The following is a 23,874-nucleotide window of genomic DNA, read 5'->3' as shown; positions in this document are numbered from 1 at the left end:
AAAGCATGATGAGTGTTGAAGAAAGTGGGAGATTTTTGGCAAAGTGACGAAAGGCCTCACTAGGAAAACATAAGTAATTCTAAAACATACCCACATGGATATAAGCAATGTCAAAATGCAGCCTGGGGAACCCCCCCCAACCCCCATACCTTTTCTATTTTCTCCTTTTACGAGCACTTATAACTATACAACTAAAGAAAAAATAAAGACCTGCTATCAGCATTATGAAACAAAGAGAAAATCTTAATTCTCTTATTTACAGTTCTTCTTTTTCAACTTCTCCCCATTTATTAGTATGTAGAAAGAGGAATAGTCATGAAGGAAAAACTTCATATTGTATATAAACACAATATAGCATAGAAGATAAAAAAATTTTTAAAAGTGAAATTAGAGTATTGAAATCATCATCAAGGTGTCAAAAAATAATGATAAATGCAACAAAAATCACCATCCCTGGGGCTACTGGGTGGCTCTGTCAGGTGAGCATCTAACTCTTGGTTTAGGCATGGGTCGTGATCTCATGGGTTATGGGATGGAGCTCCCTTCAGGCTCTGTGCTCAGCCAGGAATCAGCTTGAGGATTCTCTCCCTCTGCCCCTCCCTCTTGCACACACACTCTCTTTCTCAAATAAATAAATAAACCTTTAAAAGAAAGTCACTAACCCTGATTCTTTTACACATTTTTGCCATGAATAATCCTTCAACTTCCCTCCCCTCACCCTCCCAGTCCCTATTCCTCCTTCTTTCTCTCTCTGTTCCTCCTTTCCTCTTTCCTTCCTTTTTCCTTTCCCCAGTAAGTCATTATTTTCCTTCATCCTCCTCTCCAACCTATCATCTGTTTAGTTCAGAATTACTTTTATAAAGGTCATTTTATAAGACACTGATTATAATAGTCTGGGTCGAAAACATGATATTACATACACAAGAAGAGCCAATCCTACCCCCAATTGTATTCCAGGTTATTGTTCCCATTGCATTTCTCCCCTCTTCTTTCTCAGTGTACCCTAGGCTTCAGAAACAAATCTGCAAAATAGTTCCCACGTGTCTTACACTTCCAGCCTCCACTGAGAAGGAGGCAGAATGTATTACAGAAAAAGCAGGGTAATTAACATAATCAAGATAACAAACCTTTCTATCATTCTTGAAAGATTCCTCATGCCCTTCAGTAATTCCCTCCCTATCCCCAGAGAACTATGAATCTGTTCTGTTACTATATAATCATCAGATGAATCATTGTATTTCATGAAGAAATTCCCTGGGAAAAAGGAGAGAAAGATGGTGCCAGAGGAGTAGGACGCTAGGCTCATCTCCCACAAATACAACTAGATTACTATAAAATCATCCTAAATATCCCAGAAAATGACATGAAGATGACACAACAAACTCCATAACTAAAGGAAAGAAGAGGCCACATTGAAGAAGGTAGGAAGTTTGGAGAGATTTAGGAGAGAAACAGATGATGGGTGCTATAGAAGTGAGGGAGCCATGATCATGGCAAAAGGAGAAGAGAGAGAGGAGCACACAGGGATACACACAAGGGGAATGCAACCCCAAAGCTGGTGGTTTGGAAAACAGGAGGAGCTGAATTTTTTGAGTTCTTTCAACCAGCGGGGCTGAAAGCCTGGTGTTTCAATGGTCAGTGTTTTAATGGCTTGTCTGGAATAGAGTCTGGAGGGCACTGCACTGTTCCTGGAGAGAAGGCAGGCAATACACCCAGGGGCAGATAGCATGGAAGTGGTGATCTGAAGAACACCTGTGGCACACAGTGGGGGGTTGTTTGCTCTTCTCAGAGCTTATCCCTGCGAGACAGCATTCATACAGATATTTCTCCAGGAACGAAAGAACTGGCATATGCCATTTCCCTCCCTCATCCCTCAGCATAAACACAAAGCTACCTGTGGGAAGCAGGACAGCATGGATACTGGCTGCCTAACTTGCTTTCACCAAGTCCCACCTCTGGGCACTCTGGTGGGATTGTCCTTCTCAGTCCAGCTTGCCTCAGTCCCAGCTCAGTGGGCCCCTCTCCCAGACCATTACAGACTCTTATCCCACCACATCTGCTGATCAGAGAGCTCCGCTGGCCATCAGTTCTGGTGGAATTGGTGTCAGGTCTTATTTTAGAGGTAGACCAGAGTTCACCTGGTTAAATCTCACATTCAGGCAAGGGACCAAATACTGCCCAAAGCAGGCAAGGAGAGCCTCTGCAGACAATGGGCCTGAAGGACAGAGCAGCCAAAACACAACAGCAGAACACATTCAGCACACATTGAAGACATTCCCTGAAGCACCAGGCTCTGGGCACTACATAACCTCTTCTTCATAAGACCATTACTTTCAGGAGCAGGAGATGTAACTTGCTTTTCAAACACACAAAAGAAGGCAAAGATTTAGACAAAATATCAAAATGGAGGAATTTATCCCAAATGAAAGAACAAGATAAGACCATGGCCAGAGAGCTAAGCATAGAAGATATAAGTAAGATGCCTGATGGGAAATTTAAAGGCATAATAATAAAGATACTCACTGACCTTGAGAGAAGAATAGAAGACATCAGTAAGATCCTTATCATAGAGATAAGGGGTTTAAAAAGAATCAATCAGAGACAAAGAATACAATAAACATGATTGGAAATAGGCTTGATGCAATGAAGAGCAGGTTGGAAGAAGCAGGGAAACAAATTAGTGACCTAGAACACAAAATAATGGTCTATATTGAAGCTGAACATAGAAAGAAAAAGAAGAATTATATAACATGAGAATAAAGTTAGGGAACTCAGTGACTCCATCAAAAGTAATAACATTTTTATTACAGGAGTCCCAGAAGAAGAAGAGAGATAATGGGGGAAGAAAATTTATTTCAAGAAGCATTGGCAGAAAACTTTCCTAACCTAGGGAAGAAAACAGGCACCCAGATTCAGGAGACACAGAGAACCCCACCAAAATCAACAAAAGTGAGCCAACACCAAGACATATTGTAATTAAATTTGCAAAATATAAGAGTAAGAAGAAATCTTAAAGATAGCAACACAAAGGATGTCTCTAACTTCTTTGGGTTGGGGGAGAGGGGTGGAAGAAGAGTGTGTAAGAGAATCTGAAGCAGGTTCTACACCCAGCAGAGAGCCTGATATGGGGCTCAATCTCACAACCCTGAGGTCATAACCTGGGCCAAATTCAAGAGTCAGATGCTTAAACAAATGAGCCACCTAGGCACCCCATATGTCTCTAAATTACAAGGGAAGACCCATAAGGCCAGCTGCAGATCTCTTAATAAAAATCTGGCAAGTCAGTAGGGAGTAACATTTTATATTCAAAGTACTGAATGGGAAAAATCTGCAGCCAAGAATACTCTGTCCAGCAAGGCTATCATTCAGAATGGAATGAGTAATAAAGAGTTTCCTAGACAAACAAAAACTAAAGAAGTTGATGAGCATTAAACCAGCCCTGCAAGAAATATTAAAGGGGACTCCGAATGCAGAGGAGAGACCAAAAGTGACAAACATAGAAAGGATCAGAGAAAATCTCCAGAAACAATGACAAAACAAGTAATAAAATGGCACTAAATACATCTAAGAAGAATTAATGTGAATGTAAATGGACTAAACTCTCTAATCAAAAGACATAGCGTGTCAGAATGAATTAAAAAAGACCCATCTAGGGACGCCTGGGTGGCTCAGTTGGTTGGACGACTGCTTTCGGCTCAGGTCATGATCCTGGAGTCCCGGGATCGAGTCCCGCATCGGGCTCCCAGCTCCATGGGGAGTCTGCTTCTCTCTCTGACCTTCTCCTTGTTAATGCTCTCTCTCTCAAGTAAATAAATAAAATCTTAAAAAAAAAAAAAAAAAGACCCATCTATATGCTGTATAATCTATATAAGAGACTCACTTTAGACCTAAACACACCTGCAGATTAAAAGTGAGGGATGGAGAAATATTTTTCATGCGAATGGATGTCAAAAAAAAAAAAAAAAAGCCAGAGTAGCAATACTTATACTGGACAAACTAGACGTTAGAACAAAGACTGTAAAAAGAGACAAAAGGGGGCATTATATAATCATAAAGGGGACAAACCAACAAGAAGATAGAACAACTGTAAATATTTATGCACCCAATATATGAGTACTCAAATATATATAGCAATTATTAGCAAACATAAAGGAGTTAATTGATAATGATACAATAATAGTAGAGGGCTTAAACACCCCACTTACATCAATGGACAGATCATTTAAAAAGAAAATCAACAAGGAAACAAAAAGACACACTGGACCAGATGGACTTAACAGATATATTCAGAACATCTCATCCTTAAATAACAGATATATAACATTCTTTTCAAGTGTACTTGGAATATTCCCCAGAACAGATCACACATTAAGTAACAAAACTGGCCTCAACAAATACAAAAAGACTGACATCACACCATGTACCTTTTCTAATCTCAATGTTATGAAACTAGTAGTCAACCACAAGAAAAAAAATTCGGAAAGACCACAAATACATGGAGGTTAAATAACATGCTACTAAAAAATGAACAGGTTAACCAGGCAATCATAGAAGAAATAAAAACATTCAAGGAAACAAGTGAAAATGAGAGCACAATGATCCAAAACCTTTGGGATGCAGTACAAGTTCTAAGAAGGAACTATACAGCAATATAGCATATATAGCAATTCTTCTTTCTCAAGAAGAAAGAAAAATCTCAAATAACCTAAACTTATACCTAAAGGAACTAGAAAAAGAAGAACAAATGAAGCCAAAAGCCAGAAGGAAAGAAATAATAAAGGTTAGAGCAGAAATAAATGGTAAAGAACTAAATATATATATATATATATAACTCCTGGTTTTATTGAATATATATATATTTTTTTTCAATAAAACCAGGGGTTAGTTCTTTGAGAAATTTAACAAAATTGGTAAACCTCCAGCCAGACTTTTCAAAAGAAAAGAGAAAGGACCCAAATAAATAAAATCACAAAGGAAAGAACAGAAATAACAACCAACACCATAGAAATACAAACAATTACGAGAATATTATGAAAACCTATATGCCAACAGACTGATAACCAGCAAAGAAACTGAATCAGTAATCAAAACACCAACAAATAAAAGTCCAGGATCAGATGGCTTCACAGGTGAATTCCACCAAACATTTAGAGAGGAGTTAATACATATTCTTCTCAAACTATTCCAAAAATAGAAAGGAAGGAAAACTTCCAAATTCATTCTTTGAGACCAGCATTACCCTGAAACCAAAACCAGATAAAGTCTCCACTAAAAAAGAGAGCAAGCCAATATCCTTGATGAATATGGATAAATATAAAAATTCTCAATAATATACTAGCTAACCAAATCCAACAATACCAAAAAAAAATCATTCACCATGATCAAGTGGGATTTATTCTTGGGTTACAAGGGTGGGGGTTAATCTTTGCAAATCAATCAACTGATACATCACATTAATATAAGAAAGGATGAGAACCATATGATCATTTCAGAAAAACCACTTGACAAAGTATAACATCCATTCATTACAAAAACCTTCAACAAAGTAGGTTTAAAGAGAACATACCTCAACATAATAAAGGCCTTCTATGAAAAACTCCTACCTACTATTATCTCAAAGGGAAAAAACTGATAACTTTTTCTCTATAGTCAGGAGCAAGACAGGGAATGTCCATTCTCACCACTGTTTTTTTTTTTTTTTTCTTTTATTTATTTATTTATTTATTTATTTATTTATTTATTTTATTTCCAGCATAACAGTATTCACTCTCACCACTGTTTTTTAAAGATTTTATTTATTTATTTGACAGACAGAGATCATAAGTAGGCAGAGAGGCAGGTAGAGAGAGAGAGGAGGAAGCAGGCTCCCTGCTGAGCAGAGAGCCCAATGTGGGGCTCAATCCCAGGACCCTGGGACCATGACCTGAGCCGAAGGCAGAGGCTTTAACACACTGAGCCACACAGTTGCCCCTCACCACTGTTTTTTAACACAGTACTGGAAGTCCTAGCCTCAGCAATCAAACAACAACAAAAACAACCAAAAAAAAAAAAAAAGGCATCCACCAAATCAGCAAGGAAGAAGTCAAACTTTCACTATTTGCAGATGACATGATACTCTATATGGAAAACCCAAAAGACTCCACCAAAAAACTGCTAGAACTCATAAATTAATTCAGTGAAGTCACAGGATACAAAATCAACATACTGAAACCTGTTGCATTTTTATGTAGCAATAATGAAGCAGTGGAAAGAGAAATTAAGGCCCCCAAAATAAAATATCTAGGAATAAACCTAACCAAAGAGGTGGAAGACCTGTACTCTGAAAACTATAAAATCCTGTTGAAGGAAACTGAAGATGGTACAAAGAAATGGAAAGACATTCCATGCTCATGGATTAGAAGAACAAATACTGCTAAAATGTCTATACTATCCAAAGCAATCTACACATTTAATGCAATCCCTATCAAACTATCACTAACATTTCTCAAAGAGCTAGAACAAACAACCTTAAAATTTATATGAAACACAGAAGACCCTGAAGAGTCAAAGCAACTTTGAAAGAGAAACGCAAAGGTGTCACAATTCTGGACTTCAAGTTATACTACAAAGCTATAATGATCAAAACAGTGTGGTACTGGCACAAAAAGAGACACATAGATAAATGGAACAGAATAGAAAACATAAATGAATGTAGAACTATATGGTCAATTAATCTGTAACAAAGCAGGAGAGAAGAATATCTAATGGGAAAAAGAGTCTCTTCAACAAATGGTTTTGGGAATATTGGACAGCAAAAGAATGAAACTTGACCACTTATACCACAAACAAATATAAATTCAAGATGGATCAAAGATCTAAATGTGAGACTTGAAACCATAAAAGTCTTAGAGGAGAACACAGGCAGTAATCTCTTTGATATCAGCTGCAACAACTTCTTTTAGATATGTCTCGTGAGGCAAGAGAAACAAAAGCAAAAACAAACTATTGGGATTTAAATTAAAAATCTTCTGCATAGTGAAGGAAACAATCAACAAAACTAAAAGGCAACCTAAGGAATGAGGGAAGATAAGTGCAAATGACATCTCTGATAAAGAGTCAGTATCTAAAATCTATATAAAGAACTTAAATAACAACACCGAAAAAATGGATAATCCAATTTAAAAAAAAAATGGGCACAAGACAAGAATAGACATTTTCCCAAAGAAGACACACAGATAGCCAACAAACAAATGAAAAGATGCTCAACATCTCTCATTATCAGGGAAATGCAAATCACAACAATGAGATACCACCTCACCCATGTCAGAACTGCATTGTTGGTGGAAGTGCAAACTGGTACGGCCACGCTGGAAAACAGTAAAACAGTATGGAGCTTCCTCAAAAGTTAAAATTGGAACTACCCTATGATACAACGATTACGTAAAGGATATACAAATTAAATTACACAAAGGATACAAAAAAATAGTAATTCAAAGAGATACGTGCACCCTCATGTTTCTAGCAGTACCATCCACAATAGCCAAATTATGGAAACCGCCCAAGTGCCCATCAAATGAGGAATGGATAAAGAAGAGGTGGTGTGTGTGGGTGGGCGTGGGTGTGTGTGTGTGTATACACACACACACATACACAATGGACTATTGCTCAGCCATAAAAAAATGAAATTTTGCCATTTGATACAATATGGATAGAGCTAGAGAATATTATGCTAAGAAAAATAAGTCAGTCAGGGAAAGACAAATACCATATGATTTCACTCATATGTGGAATTTAAGAAATAAATTGAATGAGCAAATGGTAAAAAAGAGAGAGGCAAACTAAGAAACAAACTTTTAACTATAGAGAACAGGTTAATGGTTACCAGAGGGGAGGTGGGGTGGGGGAGGGGATGGGTGAAACAGGTGATAAATTAAGGAGTGAGTTCATTCTTAGGAGCACCAGGTAAGGTATGGAAGTGTTGAATTACTATTACAGTACACCTAAAATTAGTATTACACTGTATGTGAACTAACTGGAATTTAAATAAAAACTGAAGAGAGGGACACCTGGGTGGCTCAGTGGGTTAAAGCCTCTGGATTTGGCTCAGGTCATAATCCCAGGTCCTGGGATGGAGTCCCATATGGGGCTCTCCGCTGAGCGGGGAGCCTGCTTCCCCCCCCCCTCTCTGTCTGCCTCTCTGCCTATTTGTGATCTCTCTCTGTCAAATAAATAAATAAAATCTAAAAAAAAAAAAAAAGAAAAAATCGAAACCCCCCTACCTCACCCAGAAATAGGATTTATTTTAATTTAGTGGGTTCTACTTGGGAGTGCATGGAGTGCTGTAATGCATGGTAGCCACTGGTATTGGCCCTGCCCACTCTGCCTTGTCTCTCACTTAGTAGAGGCAATGCAGAGTAGCTTTATTTGAAAAAGAAACATTAATTTTTTTCTGATTATAAAAGTAACACAAGTTCACTGAAGAAAATATAATAAAAAAATGAAATTGCCTATAATCTCATCATCCAGAACACATGTTAACATTTTGATGTTCTTATTGTCTTTTTTAATGCGGTTATAGACTAAATTGTGTCTGCTTCCCATATTCATATATTGAAGTGATAACCCTCAATAACTTAGAATGTGACTGAATTTGGAAATAGGGTTTTTAAAGAGATAATTCAGATTAAATGAGGTCATAATGATGGGGCCCTAATCCAAAAGGACTAATATCCTTATAAAAAGAGGAGGGGCCATCAGGAATGGAAGTACATAGAGAACAAGCCACGTACGGACGATGAGAAGACAGCTATCTGGAAGCCAAGGAGAGAGGCCTCAGGAAAATCCAACCTGCAGACACCTTGATCTTAGATTTACAACCTCTACAACTGTGAGAAAAATAAATTTCTGTTGTTTAAAACCTAAAAATTTTTTAAAAAGCGGCTTTGACAAAAATTCCTCTCTGGTCTCTACCACTTAGCAGTTGTGGTGTATTGAATAAGTTTTGTGTTTTGTTTTGTTTTTTCAATTCCTCAGATTTCTAATGTATAAATAGAGACGATACACCATCTAGAATTATTGTGAGAAATAAATGAGATAACATATACAAACTGTTCATTAAAAGAACTCTGACATCTTGTCAACTTTAGTGATGATAAAGATGATCACACACCCCCCCCTTGCCCCTCCAGATCTGTTTCTTCTTTCTCTATTGGTTCTATATCCTAGGGGGCCAACAGTTGTGGACTTACTTAATCAGTGAACTCCTTTTTCTCTGTCTTCTGGTTGGTTCAGGCCAAAGGGAGGTTCCTGCAGGAGATGCAACAGTGGGAAGAAAGGGACCTGGCGGGTATTTATTCCCAATGCTCTGTTATCCTGTAGGGTAAAAGGCTGGCTTGCATTACTCCCTTTGAAAGCCACAGCTCCTATAATGCAGCCCTCTCTCATGACCACAGCTACTCTTCTCTAGAACCTGACAGCTCTCTTTGCTTGCTCCTTCTGACTAGGATCTCATGTCATTGCAGTGCCTTCTGTCCTGTCTGGATTCTAGCTGATAGAGTAATGATGATGATATTGTCTTTGCCTAAAATGTTAAACTCTTCTAAACCTATTGAGGCCCTACCCAGTCTTTGAAGAATAACTAAAATGCCATCCTTTTGAGGGATTTATCAAAAGGTGACCTTAACTTCTTTTCCCAGATTCTCAAAGCAATATGCTTGAAACTCAAATCTATTTTTTGACAAGTGGCAGAATCTGTATAATGGTGATCTGATTCCTGCCTACAAAACTGTGAGCCTACTGGGGACTGCACACTGGGTCTTACTCATTCTTACACCTTGCAGCAGTTGGCACAGTGGTTCACTTGCGGACCATGAAGGTAAGACTTTTTAAACTGAATACTTTTCTGAGCATGAGCTTTGTTTTCCCCTTAGTTCTTCACAGTAAAGTTGAAATTTAGTCTCTCTGTTTTCTGTAGTTATCTCTCTGATTATCTCTTTATCTAGATTATTCTAATGACCTCAGAAGCTGACCTAACCAGCTGAAATCTTTTCTCCTAAAAGAACAAGTGAAAGTGGGCAACACTTATATAGGTATAACTTCTTTTTGCTGGTAAACATTTGAAACTTTTGCCTAACTTTTCTCAAAAAACTCTGTATTACTCAATGTACTCTTTTCCATAGTATCTTTTTTTTTTCCAGTCCATAATAATAACTGATATTTCCTTTCATTCATTATTCACCCAGGTATTTTTCTTTTGTATTAAGAAAATGATATGGGGGCACCTGGGTGGCTCAGTGGGTTAAAGCCTCTGCCTTCGGCTCAGGTTATGGTCTCAGGGTCCTGGGATCGAGCCCCACATCAGGCTCTCTGCTCAGCAGGGAGCCTGCGTCCTCCTCTCTCCTTGCCTGCCTCTCTGACTACTTGTAATCTCTATCAAATAAATAAATAAAATCTTTTTAAAAAAAAAGAAAGAAAATGTTATGTTGCTCATTTTTATCACAAAAAAATTAAGTATATTCTCCAAACAATTTCTGGTAGGAATTTAAAGGAAAAAAATCAGCTCATTTTTTATTAGCTTATTTTCTTTTTAATTATTAAGTCCAACAGATACTTTTTCAAACATTTCAAAAACTGGAAACCTAACAGATTTTACTTCCTCTAAATTGTGTTACTAAAACGAATATTCTAACTGTCAGGAACAAATTCTCACAGTGGATTATTGTGTATTTGTCACAGCAGAATCAATGTCACTATATTTAGAAGGAAGCAATATCAAGTATGAGAGCCAATACCACTACTGTGTTATTTCCAACTTGGCTATTGAGAGGCTAAATGTTGCCACCTTGGGATGTATAATGAGAAAGGACCTCATTCTTTCAAAATAATCCAGGAGCATTTGCATCATTGAGTGCCTACATTCAGGCTAACTTTTGACAATCAGTTCTTTATGGTAAACTCACTTCATATAATGAATGTTGCCACTGTAAATATGGCAAGGCTGAATTATTTCACCCATAAGGGACTTGCAAGGGCCTCTGGAATAGTTGTTGGAAGGTATGGAAGAATGAAACTGTTAACACGACACTGAAACAGCTGCCCATTTTTTCAGTGCAAAATGCCAGGAGGAAAATACCTTTGGACTTGGCCTGTGAACTTGGAACTGAGGAATGTCATATGGAGCTGATGAGAGGAGATTCTATTCTTAATTGGATTAAAAGAGATCTAATTTGATGAAGAGGCATAGAAAAGCACCTCTTCAAAACAAATCCCTGCCTAGAAAACTAAGGCAGAAGCTCCTGATTGGATTCACTGATATTTTAATACTCTGTGGGCTTCAAACTTTCTAAGAACACTAAATGTGTATTAAGGTAACTTGCATATTTAATTCAAGCTATTTTATTTTGTATTCTCCCATAGGCTCTAGAAAAACTGCATTATTATTCAACATTGATATATTACCATGTGTCTTCCCAACTGAAATAGAACTGGGTCCTGCCGCAAGTGCTCCTTCCGAAACTTCTAGTGCAGCCAAGCAATATCTTGCTTCTTGCTTTTTCAGGGGAGTCCAAGACCATATCCTTCCCTGACGGTCTCAATGTTCCCTCTAAGTTAATTCACCCATTATTCCTTATCACTCACAAACTCCTTTGTCTTACTAACTCTTCCTAAAAATGGAAAATCCATTAGATTTATATCTATCGCTCCTAACTCTTCACATAGTTTAGAAACACAATCTGTCTCTCATACACATTCATTTGAGAAATAAAAGGATGATAACGAAATGGGATTTCTACATTATTGTGCTTGTTCATTGAAGACAGTTTCAGACACTTATTTTTAGACTATGAGATATTTCTCATTCTACCAAGTTTTAGTCATGAGCTTTGGGGTATGTTAGATGACTTTTCTTCACTTCCCACATCCCTATCAATAATTAAAAGCCCCCTCATTTGTTGTATGACCGCTTTTTCTTCCTTCCTTTACTTTTTCTTCCTTCCTTTACTTTACCAACCATGTGTAGACTAAAGATTACTCATTTCTTTATTCATTGAACCAAAAAACATTTATTAAGTAACTACTGCTGATTGGAAAGTCACCACGGTTACTTCACTGCTTGTGTACATCATAGTACATAATTCTTTTAATCATGCCAACAGCTTTCTAATTATTCTCCCATGGCTCTACTTCCTCCTGTACCAGAAATCCATTAAAATCCTTTTCACTTTTTTTGCTTCCAAAATTTCAATGACATACAATGTCCACTGGTTTTGATTTATATTCAAGATAGCTAATACATGGCTACTGCCTATCTATCCAACTTTGACTCCGATGATTGCCAAAAGTACTAAATGTACTAAATCTATGATAACTTCTAGCCAGAGCTGGTAGCATATTATTCCCTATGTGCATTTTCTATTTTCTCACCTCAGAACAATAAAGTTATATTTTTAAATCAATTAAAAAAAAACAGGTGAAAACAACAACTTTCTATCTTCACCCAGATTCTTAGTATGTATGATTTTCTTTGACATTTCTCAGCAAACATGAGGCTATTTGCAGCATTTCCCAAGCAAACTGTTCCTCTTGTTAGTTCCTATTTATTCTTTAAACATATAATTAGGACAAACATGCTTTCAATAAAAAGGTATAGCGAAAGAGCTATTTTAATCCTTTCTTCCCACCAACGCCAGTCTAAGTAAAAGAAAGTGGACTAGCCAAAATTCTATCAAATAATTATTTTTCACCTTCATTGCTTTTTTGAGACTTGAATCATATAGACTTCATGATGGTCTATAGTCCAGACAATCAGGAGATCCACCAGCAACAGCCTCAGCTAATCTCTTTATCTCTGAGGTGGGTACAGGTTACTCACTTAATTTCCAATTGCAGGGCTAAGTATTATAAGTAAGAGGATATGACACCACATTTTTGTTTCTAGGGGTGTGTGTGTGTGTGTGTTTAAAATGCATTCAGGATGGTTTGCGATGATGAATAAACTCTCATGATAAGATAAACAGAAAAAAAAGAAGAGAAAAAGTGAAGACAGAAGAAGAGAAGGAAAAAAAGAAAGAACAAAGGAAGAAGGAAGGAAGGCCAGAAGGCAGAATAATTGAGGCAAAAAGGAATGTGGAGAGGGAGACGAACCACGAGAGACTGTGGGCTCTGAGAAACAAACTGAGGGTCTTGGAGGGGAGAGGGGTGGGGGATGGGTGAGCCTGCTGGTGGGTATTAAGAAGGACACACCCTGCATGGAGCACTGGGTGTGGTGCATAAACAATGAATCTTTGAACAATGAAAAAATTAAGTAAATTTTTTAAAAAAAGGAATATGGTAAAAAAGTATGAAGCCAGAGTCAGAGTAAGGTTATGGAACAAGCCACTTATGATTTAAAAAAATAATAATAACTTCTTTGTAAATCAGCAAGTTGGAGCAGAAAGGGTAACCTCTCATGTATAAGGGTTTCATTCAAGGTTATTCGTGCTCTTTAATGAATGACTCTATTTGAAAGCAAATGATTGCACCAAACTAAACACAAGTATTCAGGTTTCAAAGCTCACCTAGTTCCCTGTGCCAAGATGCTGCTCATCACAGAGAAGAGGTTTCTAAGGCCACAGCACAGCACACAGTATGAGAAGTGGAACTTGGATTTGGTGCCAACACTTGCAAATTTTTTTAAGGGTTCCTGCTAATGTGCGGCAGATAGCAAAACAAGTGTGATAGTGTGTGAAATGACACATGCTGGAGGAAAGGGTGGGAGCGGGAGGCAGGGAAGTGAAAATGGTTCTATTTTAAGAGGATGCTTAATTTCATTGTGATCGACCATTAGCCTTTTTCTTACTTTACTATTTACTGTACTTTTCCAAGTAAGTATTGCCCAAGTTTCACCTTAAAGCCTTGTAGACGGAAAGAGACCGTAAGAGTCACTCTAATGAAGCTTTCTTACTTGGCTAAGACATCCTAATAGAACAAAAACTTATAAAACAATGTGTATGTAAAATAGTGTACAGCCCAATAGGCAGCCCAATCCTTGATCTGGTAAAACAAGTCATGATGGAGTAGTAGGAGACACAGAGGGAGAGGGAGAAGGGGAGAAAGACAGAAAAGAGAAGCAATCTGATTATTATTTTTTTTTTAAGATTTTATTTATTTATTTGACAGAGAGAGATCACAAGTAGATGGAGAGGCAGGCAGAGAGAAAGAGGGAGAGGGAAGCAGGCTCCCTGCCGAGCAGAGAGCCTGATGCGGGACTCGATCCCAGGACCCTGAGATCATGACCTGAGCCGAAGGCAGCGGCTTAACCCACTGAGCCACCCAGGCGCCCGCAATCTGATTATTTTACTAACTTCCTTAAAATTCTTTCAACAGCCTTGTGGTCTATAAAGGAAGGTAGTGCTGAGTGACTGCTGGGTATGACTGGCACTTGTCTTTGGAATAGACAGTCTGGGTTCAAATCTTGTCAGTAACTCACTGATATTTGGACATACAATTTGTTCCCTTTAAAATTTAGTTTCTTCACAAGGTAGGATCAGGAGGGAGACAAACCATGAGACTCTTAATCTCACAACACAAACTGAGGGTTGCTGGAGGGGTTGGAGGGTAGGGAGAGTGTGGTTGGGTTATGGACATTAGGGAGGGTATGTGCTATAGTAGTGTGTGAAATGTGTAAGCCTGATGATTCACAGACCTGTATCCCTAGAGCAAATAAGACACTATATATTAATAAAAGTAATTTTTAAAAATGTAGTTTCTTCATATATAAAAAATTTTATATTTACCTCTATATGATTGCTTAACTGAGATCACTTTATAGAGCACTTAGTACAGTGTATGCCAAATAAGAAATATTTGAGAAAATCTTGAGTATTATCATTATTATTAGTTGGAACATGGGACTGGTAGATCTGGAAGAGCCTGAAGATTACTCTTTTACTTACAGATGAAGGGACTTGGGCTCAAGGATGTTTCTCAACTTTCTCAAAGTCACCCAAGCAGGAAGATGGTCTTTTGTTCCACAGTCTGTAGCCCTTGTATGACAAAGAACAGCTTGCTTGAATAGTGTTAAATGGTTCAGCATATATCCCAGATGAGATTCCAATACATAGAATTCAGCTTTTTAAAAAAGCTTACAATTCAGCTTTCTTACTTCAATGCAAACTCAACAAATGTGCAAGTGTGTGTGTGTGTGTGTGTGTGTGTGAGATATTTCAAAGCCATTGTAAAGGAGAACACAGCACTGAAACTCACATAGAAGGGGGCTCAGGACACCATGAACAATAGGGCACGCTGGTACTATCATTTTCCTTCTCCTGAACTGACCATATTCATTGCATGGAAGGGATGTCAGACCTCACATGGCCCATTAGTTTTATTTCCACTAATGATGAAACTGAGAACCAGAGAGATAAAAATCATAGACTTCGTTATTAAGAGAGAGAGAGCATGAGAGAGAGGAGAAGTTGGAGAAAGAAGAGGAAGGATGAAGGAAGGATACAGAACAGAACAAAGGTTAAAATGTTATTCAGCCTTCTTAATAATTTATTCTTCATTTTATTTTGTAATATGTATATAATTAAATTACTATAAGCCAGAAACCTCTCAGAGTTGAACAGTTGTTTGTTTTATGCGGATTTTCTGTTAAAAACAAGACACTTCTCATGTTAAAATAAAAACGCTGAGAGTCATTAACCGGACTGCAGAGGCATGAAGATAAGAATGTTACCCTGACCACCTGAAAGGCTATTGAAATTTTTTGCTCAACTGAAAACAAGCCTATGGTAAAACAACAACAACAACAACAACAAAACCAAAACCAAACAAACAAACAAAAAAATGAGTGCCAGAACTATGAGTCTCATGAGATTTCCTATCACTTAAGCTTGGCATTAATGAGAATGTGAGGCTGTTGCTTCATGAACTGCCAGTGGCTTGTTATTTCCCAGATGAAGACCCACAAAACAGAGGAAAGGGAAAGTTTGTTCTTGGTTAGAATCTCTACTGGAAAATGTTGAACAACAAACACAGTAAAGGGAAAATGCGTGGTATATGTTTTACTTGTTTTTTGTAACAACATAAACTCTGACAATTTATTCTGATATCCTGAAATTCCAGTCCTTTTTTTCTAATATAAACTTGAAAAGTCAATTGTTGGGCTATAATTTCAACATTTTTCATAGAATACTTCTGCAAATGAGGTAAAGGTGCATAGCAACACAGTAATTAATTGATGATAAAAAGGTCTATTTCTCTTACAAATAGCCTTCCCCTCAGAGTAGACATGGAGGACAACCAAAACTGGCTGAGATTCAAAAAGTTGCTAAGAGGTTCACAGACACACCTCTGAAGGCTGCTAACTGTGAATATTCTCAATGCCAGCTGCCTGTTGCTGGGAATTTTTTTTTTTTAATATGACAACATATTATTACAAATCATTTGAAAGGGGAGACTATTCTAAAAAACCAAATTTATACATCTTATAACTGAGGTATACAAAAACATGATCAGATCATTTATATAAAGATCAGACATACCCAAGAAATAATATTTAACGAACTACATGCTCCTTTTTTAGGCCTTATTTCAAAATCTCCCAAGGATCTAGAGGGACAAAATAATTTTCTCCTTAGTTTCTCCCCCAACCCCATTGTTTCTTATTGTGGTAAAATACACATACAATAAAACTGACCATCTTGGCCATTTAGCTGAAACTACTTGACGAAATGGCTGACCTATGAAAAAGCAATGCCTGGGGTGCCTGGGTGGCTCAGTTGTTAAGCGTCTGCCTTTAGCTCAGGTCACAATCCCAGGGTCCTGGGATCAAGCCCCACATCGGACTCCCTACTCACTGGGAAGTCTGCTTCTCCTTCTCTCTCTCTCTGCCTGCCACTCCTCCTGCTTGTGTGCTTTCTATCTCTTTCGAATAAATTTTAGAAAAAAAAAAAAAAGCAATGCCTATTTAATGTATACAACAACTCAGTAAGTTTAGGGATAATTATATACCTGTGAAATCATCACTACCATCAAGACCATAAACATCCATCAAAGTTTACTCCCAGTCCCTTTATTTTGTGTGTGTGTGTGGAAAAGGGATTTAACATAAGAGCTACCCCTTAGCAAATTTTAAGTACACAATACCGTTTTTAAGTGTCTAATTCAGTGGTATCAAGCACATTCATATTGTTATACCACCATCCCCACCACCCATCTCCAAATATTGTTCATTTTTCAAAAGTGAAACCTTTTATCCATTAAGAAATAACTCCCCATCTTCCCTATCCACCAGCCTTGGCAACAACCATTCTACTTCTTGTCTCTATAATTTTGACTACTCTAAGTACTTCATATAAATTGAGTCATACAATATGTCTTATTGTGACTGGCTTATTCCACTTAGCATAATGTCCTCAAAGTTGGCCTATGTTGTAGCATATGTCAGAATTTCCTTCCTTTTTAAGGTTGAATAATATTCCATTATATGTATGCACCACATTTTGTTTATCCATTATCTGTTCATGTATACTTGGGTTGTTCTCATGTTTTAGCTATCATGAATAATGCTATGAACATAATGCAAAATATCTCCTCAAGACTCTGCTTTCAGAATACATGAAACAAGATGGGATCGGGAGGGAGACAAACCATAAGAGACTCTTAATGTCACACACAAAAAAAAACTGAGGGGGGTCAGGGGGAGGGGGGTAGGAAGAGGGTGGCTGGTTTATGGATATTGGGGAGGGTATGTGCTATGTGAGTGCTGTAAAGTGTGTAAACCTGGAGATTCACAGACCTGTACTCCTGGGGCTAATAATACATTATATGTTTATTAAAAAAAAAATTTTCTTTAAAAAGACTCTGCTTTCAATACATACGGGTATACACCCAGAAGTGGAATTTCTGGATTATACAGTAAATCTATTTTTCATTCTTTGAGAAACTGCTATGCTGCTTCCTATAGCAGCTGATTATAAATTATCTACATCCTCACCAACACTTGTTTTGTTTGATAGTAGTTATCCTATTGGGTATGAGATGGTATCTCATTGTGGGCTTGATTTGCATTTGCCTAATAATTTGTGATGCTGAGCATCTTTTCATGTGCTTATTTGATAGCTGAATATCTTCTTCGGAGAAATGTCTATAGTCCTTTGCCTGTTTTTGAAGTGAGTTATTTGGGTTTTTTGTTGTTGTTGAGTTTTAGCAGTGCTCTACATTCTGGATATTAATCCTTTATCAGATATATGGTTTGCAAAAATTTTCTCCCATTGCCTTCTCTTCAAGATAGTAGCTTTTGATGTATAAAATTTTTAACTTTTCATGCAGTGTAATTTATTTTTTCTTTTGTTATCTATGCCTTTAATCTTATATCCAAGAAATCATTGCCAAATCCAAAGTCATAAAGATTTTGTTCTATACTTCCTTCTAAGAATTTTATTTTCTTGCAACTTACACTTAAGTCTGATTCATTTTGAGTTAATTTCTGTATATAGTGTTAAGAAAGGTCCAATTTCATTCTTTTGTATATGGATATCTAATTCTACCAGTACCATTGGTTGAAAAGACTCTTCTTTCCCCACTGAATAATCTTAGCATTTTTGTCAAAATCATTTGATCACATATGAGAAGGGCTATTTCTGGGTCCTCTGATCTATTCCATTGACACATATGTCTGTCTTCATACCAGTTACATACTATTTTGATCACCATAGTTTATAGTAAGTTCTAAAATCAGGAAGTGTGAATGCTCCAACTTTGTTCTTTTTCAATATTGCTTTGGCTATTTGAAGTTCCTTGAAGTTCCATATAAACTTTAGGATGGGTTATTTAATTTCTGCAAAAAAAAAAAAATGCCTTTGGGATTTTGATAGTTATTGCATTCAACCTGTTGATTACTTTGGGTAGTACTGACATTTTAAAAATTTAATTTTTTCAATTCATGAACATGGGACATCTTTTTTAGTTGTGTCTCCTTTATTTCAGGAATTCTTTCTAGTTTTTATCATACAAGTCTTTTCTCCCCCAGGGTTAATTTCTAAGTGTTTTGTTATTTTGATGCTATTGTAAATGAAACTGTTCTCATATTCAGTAATCAGATACCTCCCAGCAAAGAAAATCCCTAGACCTAATGGCTTCACTAGTAAATTTTGCCAAACAATTAAATAACCAACACGAATCTTTCTTAACATTTTCTAAAAAATTGAAAAGAAGAGAATACAACCAATCTCTGAGTTCAGTTTGCCCTAAAACCAGAGCCAAGGACCTTAAAAGAAAATAAAACTAAAGACCAATATTGATACAAAATCCTCAGGAAAATTGAATTCAGTAGCATCTTAAAGGATTATACACCATGACCAGATAGAAATTATTCCTGGAATTCAAGAATGGCTCACCATGAAAATGGATCAGTGTAATAAACCACATTGACAGAATGAAGGGAAAACAGATGCATGGTCATCTTAATAGATGCAGAAAAAGCATGTGACAAATCCACTACTCTTTCATGATGAAAACACTCAACATAGTAGGAATAGAAGAAATTACCTCAACTTAATAAGGCTATATATTAAAACACCCTACCAAAAACATCATGCTCAGTGCGATGGACTGGAGCTTTTCCTTTAAGATAAGGAAGAAGGTAAAGATACCCATTTTTGCCACTTCTGTCAACAGAGTATTGAAATCCTAGCCAGAACAATTTGACAAAGAAAGGAAATTTAAAAATATACATATATATCCAACTTGGAAAGGAAGAAGTAAAATGATCATTGTTTGCAGATGGTATGATCTTATGCATAAAAAAACCCTAAGGATTCCACCCCCCCCCCCAAAAAACCCTGTTAGAAGTAACAGGTAAATTCAGCCAAGCAGCAAGATATAAAGCCAACGCCCCCCAAAGTAGTTGTATTTCTATATACTAACAGTGAACTATGTGAAAAGGAAATTAGGAAAACGGCTCCTTGGCTTTTTAAGACTTCACATAAAAAATATATTTGTAGAGCTAAAAACAGAAAGCAACATACAAAATATGCATTATGAAATTTGAATTTTCATTGAAAAATGTAACTCTCATAATAAGCTTTTAATTCATTTCCATTTTTCTTTAAATGATAAGTAGAATAATTTAATTTTAGATATGTTGAGGTTTATCTTCACTTTATGGCTGGAAAAGTGGCTTGTCCAAGTTTTCACAGCTGGGTCTTTATTCATAGTCTATGCATCTGCTTTTCTCCCCATAAAATGCACATATACAACTACAAGTGAATGGAAGTAAAGAATAGAGAAAGGAGAACTCTAATACACAAACATTTTTTCCTCTTAGCTCTTTCTCTCAGTAGCTCTACAGAAATGGAAAAATCATTGTTTTCTTTGGGATTGATTTTCCTTCTTAGGAGGCGGAAAAATGGAGGTGACACTACCAGTGTCACCTTTTCTGAACAGGTTGCCATTGTGGTTTTCCAGCTGTGCTCCACCATGAAGAATTCAAGAGACTACTTCAGAAATGAAAACTGGAGGGGCGCCTGAGTGGCTCAGTGGGTTAGGCCGCTGCCTTCAGCTCAGGTCATGATCTCAGGGTCCTGGGATCAAGTCCCACATAGGGCTCTCTGCTCAGCAGGGAGCCTGCTTCCTCCTCTCTCTCTCTGCCTGCCTCTCTGCCTACTTGTAATCTCTCTGTCAAATAAATAAATAAAAATCTTTAAAAAAAAAAAAAAAAAAAAAAAAGAAATGAAAACTGGGGACTTGGATGTAGGTAGATTTAGGGTGTTATTTGCTATGCAGGTGGAGCATGGATTGTCCCTTTCATATATACTTCATGCAGAGTCTAAGCTTATGTCTGTTGTAAATTGATACTTGATTATGAAGTTCATTGGAAGTCAGAATTCTGCCACTAAGGTTGATTATTATGATGATCCAAAGGACTGGTGCTTTGAAAAGAGGCTTTACAAAATATAAGAGGTATTAATATTATAATTTAATCAGTATTAATTTAATAATAATTATTTAATTCCAATATTAAAAGGGTTTCTTAATAAACTGAATCACAAAGCTGCCACCTCTGAGACACATATTAGCACTGAATCAGCATTGCACATAATCAAAACAGCAGTTTGTCTTTTTTATAAATTATTTTTGGCCAGTGAGGGGAACAGACTCCATAAGATTTTTACCTCAAGATTTCCTATTCTAGACTTTCAACTACCAAAATTAAAAAATGATAAGACTTTTAAAACTATGCTTTGTTAATGTTCTTGGCGGTGGGGGAGGCAGTTCCTGAGTTTTAAGACTTCATTTATTTCGAAGATCCACAAGACTATGTAGTTCTCCCCTATTCATTCTGATCCAGCTCTTAAAGCAGACAGAAACCCATAAAACTACTGATTAGCTGAAACATTATATATATATATATATAACATCATATATATATGATAGATGATACATATATATGTATGTTTATTTAAATATGCATATATAAATAGAGATGTTTCAAAATAGTTTCCTTCAGTATGTGCTTGCTAGCCTTTAGAATCTTTCCAAAAGAAGAGGGCAACAGTCTCAATCAGTTTGAGCTGCTGTAACAATTTACAGTAGAACCTGGGTGGCTTAGAAACAAATGTTTATGTCTCATAGTTCTGTAAGCTGGAAGTCCAAGATCAGGGTGCAGCATGGTCAGGCTCCTAGTGAGTACCCTCCTTCTGGTTTACAGAGGACCACCTTTTTGCCATACCCTCACATGGTGGAAACAGAGCCAGCTAGCTCTCTGGCTTCTTCTTTTTCTTTTTAAATCTGTATAGCTTTCTTTTATTATATAGCTCATTATGGATCCATTTGTTTCTTTTTTAATTAATTTTTTTATAAACATATAATGTATTTTTATCCCCAGGGGTACAGGTCTGTGTCTCTGGCCTCTTCTAACAAAGTCAACAATCCTTATTGTGAGGGCTCCACCATCATAACCAGATTACCTCCCCAAACACCTCCAAATATTATCACATTGGGATTAGAGTCCGAACACAGGAATTTTGAGGGGACACAGACATTCAGTCCACTGCAGCAGTGAGGAGGCTGACGTTTGGTAATGGTTTTCCAAACCATGAACTGGTTTAGAATAAGGAGATCAGCGAAAGTATGCCTGAGCAACTGTGAATTTAACATTTGCAGTTCCAACTATTAGCTTCAAATCCTGAAAGTCCATGATATGTAGTAATCTGATAGGTTTCTGAATTTGAATCATCTTCTGCTGGGGGTAGAGGGGAGGTAGACTGGGGGGGCAGGGGAATCACCCCTGAAGTGTGGCAATGAGTTATTTATTAACGAGTAAACCAAGCTAACAATGCTATAGCCTCATCTCCAGTCTGCTTCACTGTTCTGTGTTTTTTGCTACAGAAGTAACTGATGTTTGTCTCTAAGAAAATAATGGTTTTACACCAATAATATATCCTCAGGAAATCATTAAAAACATGCATTAATATTTTTGAGTAGAAAATTATTGAAAAGTTATTTATTATAGTGGAACATTGGAAACAACTGGGATTCAAAAATAAGGGGTCTATTAGAGTAAATATACAGAACGTCTAGACAGTGAAATCTTATGCCTAAAAAATGATATGTTGAAAATTATTTAATGGAATGGGAGGTTAGTCATTAATTATACTGTTAAACAACAACGGAGTACAATACATGTAACAGGAGAGTGAGATAAACATAGAACAGATAAGAAAACTTAGATATGTACCCAAATCCCTTATGATAGCAAATTCTTCAAAATGCCTTTAGAATATAAATCTGCATGCTAGTTCCTTCTGTTTTTAGCCTCCAGCTTGTCTATTTCCATAGTTGACATACTAAAAACTTTTTTAAAGACAGCAGCCATGGTAATGTATTTAAAATGAAATCTGGATGTTAACACTTTCCAAAACCCTCGACGGCATCCCAGCACATTGACTATAAATTCTAAACTCTTTACGCCCTGCAGGAATGACCTGCCCCGTCTGCCGTCTTGTTTTATGACGTTCTTCCCAGAGTTCACTCAGCACCTATCACGTTAACACTCTTTTAAGCTTTTCCCCAAATCAGGATCTCTGAATTTGCTCTCCTTTTTCCTGAAATATTCTCCATTTGCTCATTCCTCAGGTCCCATCACTCAGCATAAATGCCATTTCTTCAAATACACTCACAATCGTAGCTAAAGAAAGCCATGCTACAGCCTGTCTCATTTTCCATAAAAACACTTTCCTCAATTTTTATTTTTCTATGTTGGCCTTTACAGGATAATTATTAGACAGTAAGTTCCGTGAGCGTCATAATCATATTTATTTTACTCATTATTATACAATCGCTGACACTCAGTAGGTGCTAAAAATAATTATACATAAATTTATAAACAAAAATCTTATCTTTTTTTGTATATTCACATGAACTATAACCAGGATCTCTAGTATAATCAGAAAAATCAAGAATAGTTTAAGATATTATTCAGGTTTTACTTTTTGCAGAATACAAAATGTCCTATTAAATCAAAGGCTTGAACAAAATTAGCTCCATTTATCTCTATAGTTTTTATTCTATTGAAAAAAGTGATTTTAAGTTTTGAGAGTTTTCATTTTATTCAAAGGGTTTATCAAAATCTTAGACAAAATACTCCTGGCACTCTTACATGACAGGAGTAATGACAGCAGGTATATGAATAATCTAATCTGGCTTCTCTGTAAAGTAAACCAAGTAAAACAATAAAATTATAACCTTTTAGTAAAATTAAAATTTTTCTGTTAAGTAAAATACTTCATCATTTTCCACTTTAGTTAAATATGCTTGATTAATAAGCTTGGATAGAAGTTATCATTATCATCACCAGCATTTCTGGAAAAGAACAGAATTGCTACAGTTTTTCTCCTTTGTGGTTCTTGA

The 23,874-nt window shown here is 36.7% G+C and overlaps 1 protein-coding gene across 6 annotated transcripts in view; it reads right to left on the bottom strand.

Moving 5' to 3' along the window:
- LINGO2 (leucine rich repeat and Ig domain containing 2) overlaps positions 1-23,874 on the bottom strand; it is a 1,169,724-nt gene that overhangs the window by 414,441 nt on the left and 731,409 nt on the right. The window lies entirely within an intron of this gene.

The sequence above is a fragment of the Mustela erminea genome, chromosome 12, assembly GCF_009829155.1.
Source record: "Mustela erminea isolate mMusErm1 chromosome 12, mMusErm1.Pri, whole genome shotgun sequence".
Classification (NCBI taxonomy): domain Eukaryota; kingdom Metazoa; phylum Chordata; class Mammalia; order Carnivora; family Mustelidae; genus Mustela; species Mustela erminea.
Note: the sequence above shows the minus strand (reverse complement) of the source record. Positions and strands in the feature narration are given on the sequence as shown.